Source organism: Hemitrygon akajei, chromosome 9, assembly GCF_048418815.1.
Source record: "Hemitrygon akajei chromosome 9, sHemAka1.3, whole genome shotgun sequence".
Classification (NCBI taxonomy): domain Eukaryota; kingdom Metazoa; phylum Chordata; class Chondrichthyes; order Myliobatiformes; family Dasyatidae; genus Hemitrygon; species Hemitrygon akajei.
The window spans coordinates 81,334,938-81,348,934 of record NC_133132.1 but is presented as its reverse complement, the minus strand read 5'-3'; the positions used below and the strand labels follow the sequence as shown (position 1 = coordinate 81,348,934).

The window sequence follows — 13,997 nt, the reverse complement described above, 5'->3', positions numbered from 1 at the left end:
AATTTATTGTCATTGTGCCAAGTACAGATACAAAGCTAATGAAATGCAGTTAGCATCTAACGAGAAATGCAAAGAACAGTTTTATTTACAAAATAACTGCAAATAAAAAGTAAGCGCTACAGCACACAAATATAAAAGTACAGAGACAGTACAATATGGATGCAATACGGCTTAGCGCTGTGATGTGAGGTTCAGCGGGGTCACAGCCTCAGGGAAGAAGCTCTTCCTGTGCCTGCTGGTGTGGGAGCGGAGGCTCCTGTAGCGCCTACCGGATGGGAGGGGAGTAAAAAGTCCAAGGTTAGGGTGAGATGTATCCTTGATAATGCTTTTCGCCCTGCCCAGGCAGCATTTATAGTAGATATTCTCAATAGGGGGCAATTGAGTACCAATAATCTGTTGGGCAGTTTTCGCCACACACTGGAGTGCTTTGCAGTCCGATACGGGACAATTGCCATACCACACTGAGATGCAGTTGGTGAGTATGCTCTCAATGGTACAGTGGTAAAAGTCGGTCAATACCCTGGGACAGAGGTGAACTTTCTTGAGGAAATAAAGGCGCTGTTGTGCCTTTTTGATCAGGATGGAGGAGTTCAGGGACCAGGTGAGATCCTTAGAAATCCTCAGAATTTGAAGCTTGATACACACTCCACTACAGCTCCGTTGATGTAGATGGGGACGTAAGTGTGGCTCCCAGCACACCTGTAAGTCCACAATGATCTCCCTGGTCTTCTGGGTGTTAAGGGCCAGGTTGTTATCGGCACACCACACAGCCAGGTGCTGGACCTCGTCCCTGTAGGCCGTCTCGTCATCCCCTGTGATCAGGCCAATCACCGTGATGTCTTCTGTGAACTTGATTATGGAGTTAGAACCATGTACAGGTACACAGCCATAGGTGAAAAGAGAGTACAAAAGAGGGTTCAAAACACATCCTTGAGGCATGTTCAGGGTGAGAGTGGAGGAGGAGAGGTTGTCTAACTTAACAGATTGGGGTCTGTTAGTCTGAAAGTCCAAGGTCCAATTGCAGAGGGATGAGCTGATACCAAGCTGGCGAAGTTTAGCAATCAGCTTGGAGGGGGTCACAGTATTGAATGCCGAACTAAAGTCAATGAATAGCATTCTGACGTAAGAGTTGGGACTCTCCAAGTGGGCCAGGGCAGAGTGAAGTGCCATGAAGAAGGCTTCCTCTGTTGACCTGTTGGTGTGATAGGCAAATTGATGGGGGCCCAAGGTAGTGGGCAGGCAGGATTTCAGATGTGATAGAGCCAGTCTCACAAAGCACTTTGCAATGATGGGGGTGAGTGCAACTGGGCGGAAGTCGTTCAGGCCCGTGGCAGCGGAATGCTTCAGCACTGGCACAATGGTGGCAATCTTGAAGCTAGTGGGGACAACTGCCTGGGCCAGGGACAGATTGAAAATGTCTGTGAAGACCCCAGCCAACTGCCCTGCACAGACTCTGAGCACACGGCCAGGTATTCCATCCGGACCAGCTGCCTTCCGTACATTCACCCTGCTCAGAGTGGCACAAACATCAGAGGTGGAAAGTGAGAGAGGCAGTTCACCAGGTGGGAGATCCACTTTGAGGGTCACCTCCTTGTTCTCTCGGTCAAAGCGAGCGTAGAAGTAATTGAGCTCATCAGGGAGAGAAACAGAGCTGGAAGGGGGCACAGTACTAGATGGTTTGAAGTCTGTAATGAGCTGTATGCCATGCCACATGCACCGGGGGTCCGAGGAGTTGAAATGCTCCTCGATCCTCTGTTTGTATGTGTGTTTAGCCTGAGAGATTCCCCTCCTCAGGTTGGCCCTGGCTGAGCTGTAAGCCTCCCGATCCCCAGACCTGAAGGCTGAATCTCTGGCTTTGAGCAGGAGGCAAATCTCTCTCTTCATCCATGGTTTCTTATTGCGGAAAACTTTCCACATTGGCTCTTACCACATTGATGTTTTTGGTAGGACGTTCTGTTTTCCAGTTACATTTCCAGAAAGATGGAGAGAGGGAGACGGAGAAGGAGGGGGAGGGAGAGAGGGGGAATACAGGGGGGGTTAGTGCAGGAGAGAGAGGGGGAGGGGAGGGGGAGAGGGAGATAAATTAGTTTCAAATTGTATGTTTTGATATTATTGCCAGTAATAAAAAAAATAAGTTTAAAACTGAATTTTGATGAGAAATTTGTGAGAAGGAAGGAATAAATGCTGAAAAAAGGAGAGATAAAAGGCATCAAAAAATTGACGCACAGAGATCAATGTAAAGAGAAGAAAGAATGAAGTAGAGGGGAAGGAAAAAGAAGACTGGAAAGGATGGCTAACCTTTGATGCATTGATGACACAAATGTAGCCTTTGGTTAATATAGTTTCTTCCACACTTCCAAATAAATACAACACGCATTCACTTTGAGACCTAATACATTTGGAAAGCAGTCACAAGTCAAAATGGCACATTCATTCAGGGGCATTGCTTGGTACATTGCAAACATCTGCCTCCTCCAGGTGAGAGTGCCAGCAGCCAAAGTGTGGTGAAAGATTACGGTGGCACTAAACACGGCGGTGTGCCAGGGATGATAGTAGAAGCTGGGAGAGGTGAGGAGCAGCTATTGAAAGGCAGTAATGTGAACTGCCGGGTGTAGTACATTTGAGTCGCCACTGATTTTTAGGAAGTGGTTGAAAAGATGTTGTGGTCAGTCTATCTTTTTATCCTAAAGGTTGCTGGCAAGATGGATGCTTTCTATCTGATGTGTTTTTTCCATTATTAGCATCTGTTGATAAACCATCTGGGATGAAAAACTGCGGGATATTGCCCAGATCCAGAAAGCATAAAGTAAAGGAACATCAGAGAGAAAAAAGGATAAACACTAGGAGCCAAGTGATGAAAAGAAATTAGTCAATGGACACTAGCTCCTCTATTCTTAGACCTTTTGTTCAGCATGGACAAGTTTGTCTACGTTTCTATGCTGCATAACTCTATGACCATATCGATGTATAGAGCTGCATATAAAAGAGCCAATACCCACTCACACATTTAGTGCCAAGTACAGAAATGTCTTTCTGAGGAGATTTAATTAATTTTTAAATGATTCCATAAAAACATCATTAATTTCCCCTTCCATTCTGCTGCCTTAATTTGGACAGAAATTTTGTTCCAGCATGTAATAGTTTCAGCTGCAAAAAAAAATCATTCCCCAAGGCATTGTTCTCATTGATTTACTATCTATAATCATAATTCTAGTTAAGGTGGCGGTCACTTTCACAACCTCATTTTCTTCTGAAGTGGTCTCCCAGGATTGGGGATGACTTGCTTCATGTTCAGAGGTGACCTTGGATTGAGCCTAGTTGCCAAAGGTTGAAAAGCTGAAAAGCTCTGAAGATTAGCTCCACTACTATATTAAGTTTTTTGGAGGTGAGATGCAATATTGCAGCAAGTAAACTGAGACAATGCTGGGGCAAAGGTGCAGCAACGCTTTACTCTTAGCCTTCACGGAAAAAATGGTTCTCTTGGAGGGTTATATTACTTTACTTAGAGCTACAGCATGGAGTAGGCCCTTTCAACCCTTCAAGCCACAACACCTCAGCACCTCCTGATTCAACCCTAGCCTAATCACTGGACAATTTACAATAACCAATTAACCCATCAACCAGTACATCTTGGAAATGTGGAAGGAAAATGGGGCACCCAGAAAAAAAACACACATTCCACGGGGGAGGACATACAGACTCCTTACAGATGGCATCTCAGTTGAACTCTTAATGCCAACACCCTGAGCTATTAGCTAGCACCATGAATTGCATGCCTTTGAGGAGCAAGCATAAGAGGAAGTGAAGTTTCAGTGGGCAGCCACATTTGAAGAGGCTGTCTAGCAATCCTTCCCAAGAATTGTGGCAAGTGATGCAGTGGGGTTGAAAAAGGACAAAGATGATTGCTGAGGCAGCTTCTTGCTTTTCTGTTATGGAGTAATCGAAGGGAAAGATCGTACCCATCACGCGTCTGAAGAGATGTCATACACACCTATTCCCATTTGGGAGGATGCATATTTATGTTGGCATACGAGATAATTGTTCTGCAGCAAAGAGTGTGAAGTGAGAACTTCCCACTTCTGTTACCGATTTGATGACATTGGCCATGCTGTTCCACTTGAAATGATGGGCTGCAAGAAAGCCGTCGTCTTTATGCAAACATTATTCTATCTACCGTAGTTTGTGATCTAAGAAAAGATGTGCTGGTATTGGAGAGGGTCCAGAGGAGGTTCACAAGAATGATTCCAAGAATGAAAGGGTTAACATACAAGGAACGTTTAATTGCTCTGGGCCTGTACTCTTTGGAGTTTAATAGAATGAGGGGGAACCTCATTGAAACTTAATAAATATTGAAAGGTCTGAATAGAGTGGGTGTGAGGAGGATGCTTCCTATAGTAGGTGAGTCTAGGACCAGAGAGAACAGCCTTAGAATGCTAAATGTCCATTTAGAACAGAGATGATGGGAATTTCTTTAGCTAGAGGGTAGTGAATCTGTGGAATTCGTTGCCACAGATGGCTTTGAAGGCAAAGTAATTGAATATATTTAAAGCAGTGTTTGATAGGTCCTTGATTAGTCATGACATCAAAAGTTATGAGGAGAAGGCAGGAGAATGGAATGGAGAGGGATAATAAATCAGCCATGATGGAATGGCAGGACAGACTCTATGGGCCGAATGGCTTAATTCTGCTCCTATGTCTTATGGGCTTGACTCAAATTCAAAGGACATTGCATACTCCAACAAAAGCCACTTCATGATCAATTCATAACTGTTGCTCCAGCTCTTCACAAGAGGCAGTAGTTGGAGACTCCAGTTTGTATTTAATATTGCTGAGGGTAGAGATATTTCTTGGTTTCGTATGTGATCTTGGTGTAGGCTTTTTCTGATTCTGTGTTAACAGTAGATGAGCTTTCATGCAGAAATGGTATCAGTTATTTGGATATATGAACTGATGCTCCACATATGTCTGTGGCAACTAATTTGTAGGAAGTGTGGGTGAGTGGGATATTGTAGTCAGTCAATATGTGTTGAAAATTTTTCTTAATGGAATGGTTAGTAATCCATTTGCAAATTCCTGGCCATTTGAGTGTTGCTTTTGAAGCAAGGCTTACAACCCACTGAAACCACTTGTCCTAACAAGTCACATAAAATGTTTATTCTACTCTATTCACACAAAACCCCAAGGGAAATGAGTAATAATGTGTAAAATTTCCAAGATAAAACAATAGGAGATCTTTCATTGACTCCAAACAGTAATCAGATGAAACTACCAGGATATCAGCCTACTCTTAAGTATAGAAATGCTTTCATGTCACTGATTTCCATCTGATTTTGGGCAGGACATTCCTCTTCTGTGATTACATTGCTCACCCTATATTGTCTTTCACAGGCTTGTAGGAGGCAGCAGGAAGCAGGAGACCTCAGGAAATGTTTGTAGAGCCTTATGACTGTGAGCACAGTATAGTCATGCCCTACGTGATCTTTAACTTTAGTTGTGTCTTGATACCACAATACAAAGGATACCATGATACCAAATGCCAACTGAGGGAAAGGGTATTCAACGAGTTCAGACTTGGTACTAGACACATGGTCCATCTGATTCCTGCCGCTCAGTGTGCTTTTGAGACCTAGACTGGCTACAAAAGTAACTTAAGGCACTGAAAAGATGTAATCAATGATGCCCCTGAAAAATGGTCCAGTTTTTTGACAAATAAACAAAACAGCATCAGTATCCTTTAACAGGCCTACATCCCCACATCCAGCTGGCTATATGGCACAGTCCACATCACTTTATGTCCACAAAGCTCCTGAGAGACATTCTATTCTGAGCTCATGGGGGAGAGATTAGCAGGCAAATAGAAGGAAAAAACAAGACATTCTGCAGATTCTGGAAATACAAAGAAACAAATACAAAATTCTGGAGGAACTCTGCAGGTCAGTCAGCATCTCTAAAGAGGAATGAACAGTTGACGTTTCCGTAAGATAATAAGACACAGGAGCAGAATTAGGCCGTTTGGTCAATTGAGTCCGCTCCCCCATCATGGTTGAATTATTATCCCTCTTAAATAGATTCTCCTGCCTTCTCCCCATAACCTTTGACACCCCTGACTAACCAAGAACCTATCAATCTCCATTTTAAATGTACCCAATGACTTGGCCTCCACTGCTGTTTGTGGACATGAATTGCACAGATTCACCACCCTCTGGCTAAAGAAATTCTTCCTTATCTCCATTCTAAAGGGACATCCTTGTTTTCAGACCATATGCCCTCTGTAGGACCTACTTCCCCACTATTGGAAATGTTCTCTGCATGCCCACTCTATCACGCCTTTCAATATTCGATCAATGAAATCCCCCATCAGTCTTCTAAACACCAGTGAGTATAGCCTAGAGCCAAAAAGCACTCCTTACATGTTAACCCTTTCTATCCCAGGATCATTCTCATGTACCTCCTCTGGACCCTCTCCAATGCTAGCACATCCTTTCTTAAAAAAGGGGCCCAAAACTGCATACAATACTCCAAGTCCTGCCAACGGGCCTTGGCCTGAAACGTCAACTGTACTCTTTTCCATAGATGGTGCCTAGCCTGCTGAGTTGCTCCAGCATTTTGTGTATGCTAAAATACTCAATTTCAGTCTGACCATAGCCTTACAAAGCCTCAGCATTACATCCTTGTTTATATATTCTAGTCCTCTTGAAATGAATACTAACATTGCACTTGCCTTCCTTTCAACTCAACCAGCAAACTAGCCTTTAGGGAATCCTGCATGAGGACCCCCAAGTGCCGTTGCAAGACTGGATATTGGCCAAGACCCTTCATCAGGAAATAGAGGGAAGTATTCAAGGACATGCTCAAATCTCCTTGAAGAAGTACACAATCCTCTCTAACTCCTGGGAATCTTTGATCTATAAGTGCGAAGAAACAATAAAAACCACTTCTACTTCACAAGCCAGCTACTAACACATCCTATCAGGCATCTGCTGCTGTATCTTCGGAAGAGTCTGTGGTTTCCCCATTAAGCTCATTAGTATTTCATTATGGGCTAAATCTAGAGTAGAAGCAAATCATTCTCAATTATAAGGAACTGCTGAAGATAATGAAGAAGAAGAAAATGAAAATGATATATTAGATCATTGTGCACATTTAAATGTGGCATTTTGGCAGGAAAATACTCTAAGCAGGAGTGGTGAAAACAAAAACTGATGGAAATGTTTAAACATGTTGGCTACATATCAAAATTAGTAAATACAGAAAATAGAATATAACCCAACACACATGCTTTGAATTGAAAGAGACAATATTTTTATGCCATTTCAGAAAAGAAAGATAATCTTAGGAATATAAATGCCGAGAGCCAAGTCATTATTTGTTGATTTTACATTGTAGAAATGCAGACAATTTACATATTTATACAGTGAGAATGCAACTCATCTCTTGTCATTGATTTAGACACCTTCTCTTTAATTCCCCTCTCAAACTGTGATATATCATAATGCACAAGCTTGGGTCCTAATTTCTGATATTCAGGGCCTGCAAGTGAGGTTCCTCATCAGGATCTTGTGTAATGAAAAATAACCTCTGGTATTTATCAGTTACGCTGATCAGTATTGTGCTTTAATTTTAACTGTGATCTTTCCTTCTTTTTAAAATAAAATCATTCGTTACTTCTAATTTCTCCAGACCTAATTGATAGGGAGAGCTGAGAACACACAGCTCTATTTAGTAATCCTAGTATCCATTTAAGTTGCTTGCGGGACTGTTTCTTCGTGACGGCTCACTCCATTCCATTATGAAATTGCACTAAGGATGTCAGGGCTGATCTCAAGGTCAAAGTGCAGACGATCTTTGCCTTTTTAATTATTTTGTCCCATGTGTTTTGTAAGTTCTGCATAGCAACATGTTACTGTTAAAATCTGTGAGTAAAGATGTCAAACTGTCAGGAAGCTTGCGCACCAGGCGACTGATGCCTGATCCCCTGGCAGACGCTGCCAGTCACTGGATGTGGACAATTTAGTGGAAGTATGTTGGTACCACAGTCATTTTGGAAATGTGATGAATTCTGTTTTCATAAATGTCAAACCATGCGGATACTGGAACAGTTTGTATCTATTAAATAAAGTTAATGGGAGCATTGAAGAGATGCTCCGATAATCATTGCAAGGCTCTTTTAAAAGCATGCCAGCACAATTTCCTGGTCTCCATTATGGTTTTAGTTTTTTTTCCAATATTGCCCACTGTTTCCTGTAGTTAAGATTTTCATTTCAAGCAGTAACTTAAAGTAACCACAGAATATGGGAATGCACTGGGCCAATTCACCTCCTGACCTGTCAACCTCCACCCACCTCTTCCTTCTCCAACACATTCTACCATTTAACTCTCTTCCTTTTGCCCATCTGTTTTAATCATTTATGAAACTTTATCCTACTGAATGTCAGCAAATAAGATAGCTGTCATCAAAGCAAATTTAAACCCCTGAGTTCCACTTTCTACTGAATCAGCTGCCTGTTCCCAAGATTTTAATCATTAACAAGGTAGTGCACTGGCCAAGTTTGCCTTAGTCAGCCCCTAACATGAATGATGATCTGAAAGATTGGACTATTCTCTATTTTGTCACTGCTGCCTCAGTTAACCTGGGTGTAGGAAAGAATGCAACTACCGTAGATGTCGGATTATAAGCCGCTACTTTTTTCCCACATTTTGAACAGCTTTGAACTCTGCGGCCTTTAATACGGTGCGGCTAATGCATGATTTTTTTCATGCCGCCAAAAACATTTTGCCTCGTAACAGTAGACCAATAAAATTGATGAGTAGTTCACAGAGGTCCAATGAAATTGTACGATAAATCAAGCGCACTTTCACAATTAAATTATTGTAAATCAGTCATTTGTACTCACCCTCATCAACATGGAAAACACTCGAAGAAAAGCATTGTGCTGCCTTTATGGCAGTTATTTAGTTTATAATATTTTCGCTTAGTAATTCATTTTCTAGTTAAAGTTAGAAGTGTTTTAACTATATTTGTTTTCTGTACTACATCGCGGGATGCTATGACGTCACACCCGGTTTCGCCGCGTCTTGTGGGAAAAATGCCGGTTTGCGATAAACGGGAAGGAGGGGGGCGAGCGGCATTACGCCAGCGGCATTGGATCTGAGCGAACGCTGCTTTTAAGTTAAAGGCGATCAATAACTTTTCCTGGTAGGCTGCAGTATATATATTTTTTACCAGTCGTTAGGAGATATTGGAATGTTGTTCAGTAAAAAAGTATACGCAACGTATATTTAAAAGTAGCCGCGTTACAGGCACGGTTCGAAAAAAAGCATTTGCAATATGTATTTGTTTATGTTACCATATGGATTTAATTAAAAGTTAAAAAATCCTCACGTGTAATATCTTTCTGTGTAAATATCTCATATTACAACGTGGGACACCTGTGGCCGAAAATCCGATGCGGCCTAAAATCCGGTGCGGCCTAAAATCCGGTGCGGCCTGTACAAGTAAAAAATTGATTTTCTTTCTAAAATTAGAGCCAGCGGCTTTTAATCAGGTGCGCTCTGTAGTCCGGAATCTATGGTAGTTGCTGCCAGTCATACTGGGTGCATCCTGGTTCATCGTAACACTCTCAGTTACTATATAAGGCAACTAGTTTGTAACTGATACTCGGCTGCTTAATATTGGCTTTCACATTATGGCTGTGGGGCATTCATTACACACCTAATGTTCAAAGGAGTAGGGTTTCAATAACGAAGCTGTAAAGCCTGAAATCAGTTTCCTTATCCATAGATTAGCACATATATCAGCCCCAGCATAACCACTAGCTGCAAAAGCTGTATTTGCTTTTTCATCTCTCTTCAATCTTATTATGGACAATAAATATGAAAAATAACCCTGTACAAGGAAAGTAACTGGACCTGGTTGTAAATATATACTCAGATGTAAAAGAGAACTTTCCATGATATTGCACCTGCAAAAATGAAAGGTATCGGAATAAATAAAACTTCCAGAGTCTGATTTTCAGGCAGGATTATTGAGAAAAATACTGGTCTGTCATGTGAATCAAGGATGATGTAATAAGGGTAATGTCAGAATTGAAATGGGGGATTTCAATATGCAAGGCGATTGGGAAAATCAGATTGGTGCTGGATCATAAGAGAGGAAATTTGTTGAATGCCTACAAGATGGTTTTTTAGAGTAGCTTGTGCTTGAGGCTACTCAGGGAAAGGCTATTTTAAATTGGGTGTTGTCTGCTAATCCAGATTTTATTAGGGAGCTTAAGGTAAAGGAACACTTGGGAGACTGTGATCATAATATGATTGAATTCATACTTCAATTTGAGAGGGAGAAGCATAAGACAAAAGTATCAGTATTGCAATGGAATAAAGGGAATTACAGAGGCATGAGAGAGGAGCTTGCCCAGGTGGATTGGAGGAGGATACTGGTGGGGATGACAGGAGAGCAAAGATGGCTGAAGTTTCTGGGAATAGTTCATAAGGCACAGGATAGATATGTCCCACAGAAGGAGAAGTTCTCAAATGGCAGGGGTAGGCAACCGTGGCTGACAAGGGAAATTAAGGACTACATTAAAGCCAAGGAAAGGGCATATAAGTTGGCAAAATTGAGTTGGAAGTTGGATGATTGGGAAGCTTTTAAAATCCAACAAAAGTCAAATTAAAAAGCTATAAGAATGGAAAAGATAAAATATGAGAGCAAACTAGCCAATAATATAAAGAAGGGTACCAAAAGTTTTTCAGTATATAAAGAGGAGGTGAGAGTTGATATTAGACCACTGGAAAATGATGCTAATGAGATAGTAATGAGAGATATTATATTATATTAAAAGTTCTTTACATCAGTCTTCACTGTGGAAGACATTAGCAGTGTTTGTTTTTTTTTATTTATTCATTTACAGGATGTGGCCATTGCCAGCTAAGCCAACATTTATTGCCATCCTTTGTTGCTGTTGAGCAGGTGGTGATGAGCTGCCTTCTTGAACCGCTTCAGTCCCTGCGGTGTAGGTACACCCACAGTGCCATTAGGGAGGGAATTCCATGATTTTGATCCAGCGACAATGAAGGAATGGTGATATGTTTCCAAGTCAGGATGATGAGTGACTTCAGATTCAGATTATTGTCATTTAGAAACCACAAATGCAATGCAGTTAAAAAATGAGACAACGTTCCTCCAGAATGATATCACAAAAGCACATGACGAAACAGACTACACCAGAAAATCCACATTACGTTTGGCAATCCCCAATCCAGAGTCCAGAGAGGCTGCTGCGTATTAATATCATGCTACCATCTTAGCGCGTTCCCCGGAAAGGAGCTCCAATTCCACCTGACAAAACAAGACCAAAAACTAAGGCTACAAGACCTGCACAAAACCACATAGTTACAACATATAGTTACAACAGTGCAAACAAGAGCATAATTGATTAAAAAAAAACAGACCATGGGCACAGTAAAAATAGTCCAAAGATGTTAAAAGACTTGGAGGGGTATTTCCAAGTGCTAGTGTTCCCAGGTATCTGCTGTTCTCATGCTTCTAGATAGTAGTGATTGTGGATCTGGAAGTGTGCCAGAGGTCTGTGAGTGTCAGGGAGCAGGAGTGAGTGCTATTGCTATCACAACTGATAAAGTGCCAAGTAAACTGGAAGGTCTTAAGCTAGACCATATGGACTACATCCCAGAGTTCTGATAGAGATAGCAAATGCATTGGTTATGAACTTACAAGAACCAGTTGATTCTGGCATGGTTCCAGAGAAATAGAAAATTGCAATTGTCACTCCACTCTAAGTAGGGAGAAAGGCAAAAGAAAGGAAATTATAGGCCAGTTAGCCTAACCTCAGTGGTTTGGTTTGGAAAATGTTGGAGTGCATTATTAAGGATGAGATTTCAAGATACCTAGATACTACTGATAAAACAAGTCAAAGTCAACATGGTTTCTGTAAAGGGAAACCTTGCCTGACAAATCTGTTGGAATTCTTTGAGGAAGTAACAAGCAGGGTGGACAAAGGAGAGGTAGTGGATGTCATTTACTTGGATTTTCAGAAGACATTTGATAAGGTGCCATACATGAGGCTGTTTCACAAGATAAAATTCCATGGCATTACAGGAAAGACACTGGCATGGATAGAGGAATGGCTGACAGGCAACAAGTGGGAATAAAGGGGACCCTTTCTGGTTCACTGCCAGTGACTAGTGGTGTTCCTCAGTTGTCAGTGTTGGGACCACTACTTTTCATGTTGTTGGTCAATAATTTAGATATTAGAATAGATAACATTGTGGCAAAGTTTGCAGATGATATGAAGGTAGGTGGAGGGGTAGATAGTGCTGAGGAAACAATGTGATTGCAGAAGGATTTAGATAAATTGGAAGAATAGGCAAAAAAAGTGGCGGATGGAATAGAGTGTTGCCAAATGTATGATAATGTGTTTTGACAAAAGGAAAAAAGTGCAGACTATTATCTAAGTGGGGAAAAATTAAACATCAGAGGTGCAAAGGGCCTTAGGAGCCCTCATGCAAGACCCCCAGAATGTTAATTTACAGTTTGAGTCTGTGGTAAAGGAGGCAAATGCATTCATTTCAATGGCAATGGAATATAAAAAAAGGGGATAATGCTGAGGCTATATAAGATACTAGTCAGGATGCACTTGGAGTATAGCCTGTGGTTTTGGGCCCCATATCTCAGAAAGAATGTGTTGTCATTGGAGAGAGTCCAGAGAAGGTTCACGAGAATGAATCTGGGAATCAAGGGGTTAATATATGAGGAGCTTTGGGCCTGTACTCACTGGAATTTAGAAGAATGTGAGAGAATGTCATTGAAACCTACCATATGTTTAAAGGACTAGATAAAGTGGATGCGGAGAGGATGTTTCCTATTGTGGGGGTATCCAGAACTGGACGGCACAGTCTCAAAATTGAGGGGCAACCCTTTAGAACAGAAGGAAGGAGGAATTTTTTTAGCCAGAGAGTAGTGATCTGTGGAATGCTCTGCCGCAGACAGCTATGGAGGCCAAGACCATGGGTATACTTAAAGTGAAAATTGATAGCTTCCTCATTGGTCGGGGCATCGAAGGTTATGACGAGAAGGCAGGTGTATGGGTTGAGTGGGATTCAGGATCAACCATGATAGAATGGCAGAGCAGGCCTGATGGGCTGAATGGCCTAATTGTGTTCTTATGTCTTATGGTCTAAGGATGGTCAGGGAAAAGTTAACTCTTGAACTACAGTGGAACAAAAGCAATCATCCTTAGGAGAGGAGACACAAGAATATTTTTTTCAAAATTCAACTAACACTCCTTTGTAAAATACTCTACTCCTTGCTGTGTTGCTTGAACAGATTCTAAAGGCAGCGTTCCAAAGAGTCTGCTTTATTTTCCTAATTGTCTCTTTGTGTACAACAACCTCGAGGTCTGTAACTATTCCTTCTGTTTGGCTTGCTGTTTAGTTACTGCTCTTTGTAGCCAGCATTTTACTACCAGTCAAGCATATTAAATGACTGTAAATATTTCAACAGAATGGAAACTTTGAGATTAACTATCATAACACCTTACTTTAACAATCAAGTATTTTCTGGGGTAAGAAGTATTTGACCTGCTCATTGCCTGAAAGTGTTATGTAGTATTTTACACACATAGATATACTTCTATTTTAAATTAACTTTGTAATTTGAACTTAATAATAAGAAACTATGGGCCTTAAGACAGTTTATTCAGAATGCAGGAACCATGATATTTATGAAAGGCTGACTGAGCCTTACTGTTTTGAAAGGTGGGAGAGTCAAGATACCCACTGTCATATCCAATGTAATATAGCAAAACAGTAATGAAAAAACAATAGTATTGAAACTATAGTCCTAAAAGTCAACCAATTAACTGAATTGCAATACAGTACAAATCTGTCAGTCATCAGTCACAGCATGAAGAGGTCAGCTTCATGAACAGACAGAATGCTGATTCTGAAAAGTCCTGAACTATTTGAGTAAGTACAGTGGTTAG

At 41.3% G+C, this 13,997-nt stretch overlaps 1 long non-coding RNA gene across 3 annotated transcripts in view; it reads right to left on the bottom strand.

Annotated features, from left to right (window-relative positions):
• Positions 1–13,997, bottom strand: part of LOC140733302 (uncharacterized) — an 81,027-nt gene that overhangs the window by 15,164 nt on the left and 51,866 nt on the right. Inside the window, exon 3 of one of the 3 annotated variants that reach the window (XR_012100261.1) lies at positions 11,239–11,335. The exons of the other annotated variants lie outside the window; for them this stretch is intronic. This is a non-coding gene — a long non-coding RNA (uncharacterized lncRNA). The remainder of the gene's footprint in view (positions 1–11,238; positions 11,336–13,997) is intronic. 3 annotated transcript variants of the gene reach the window in all.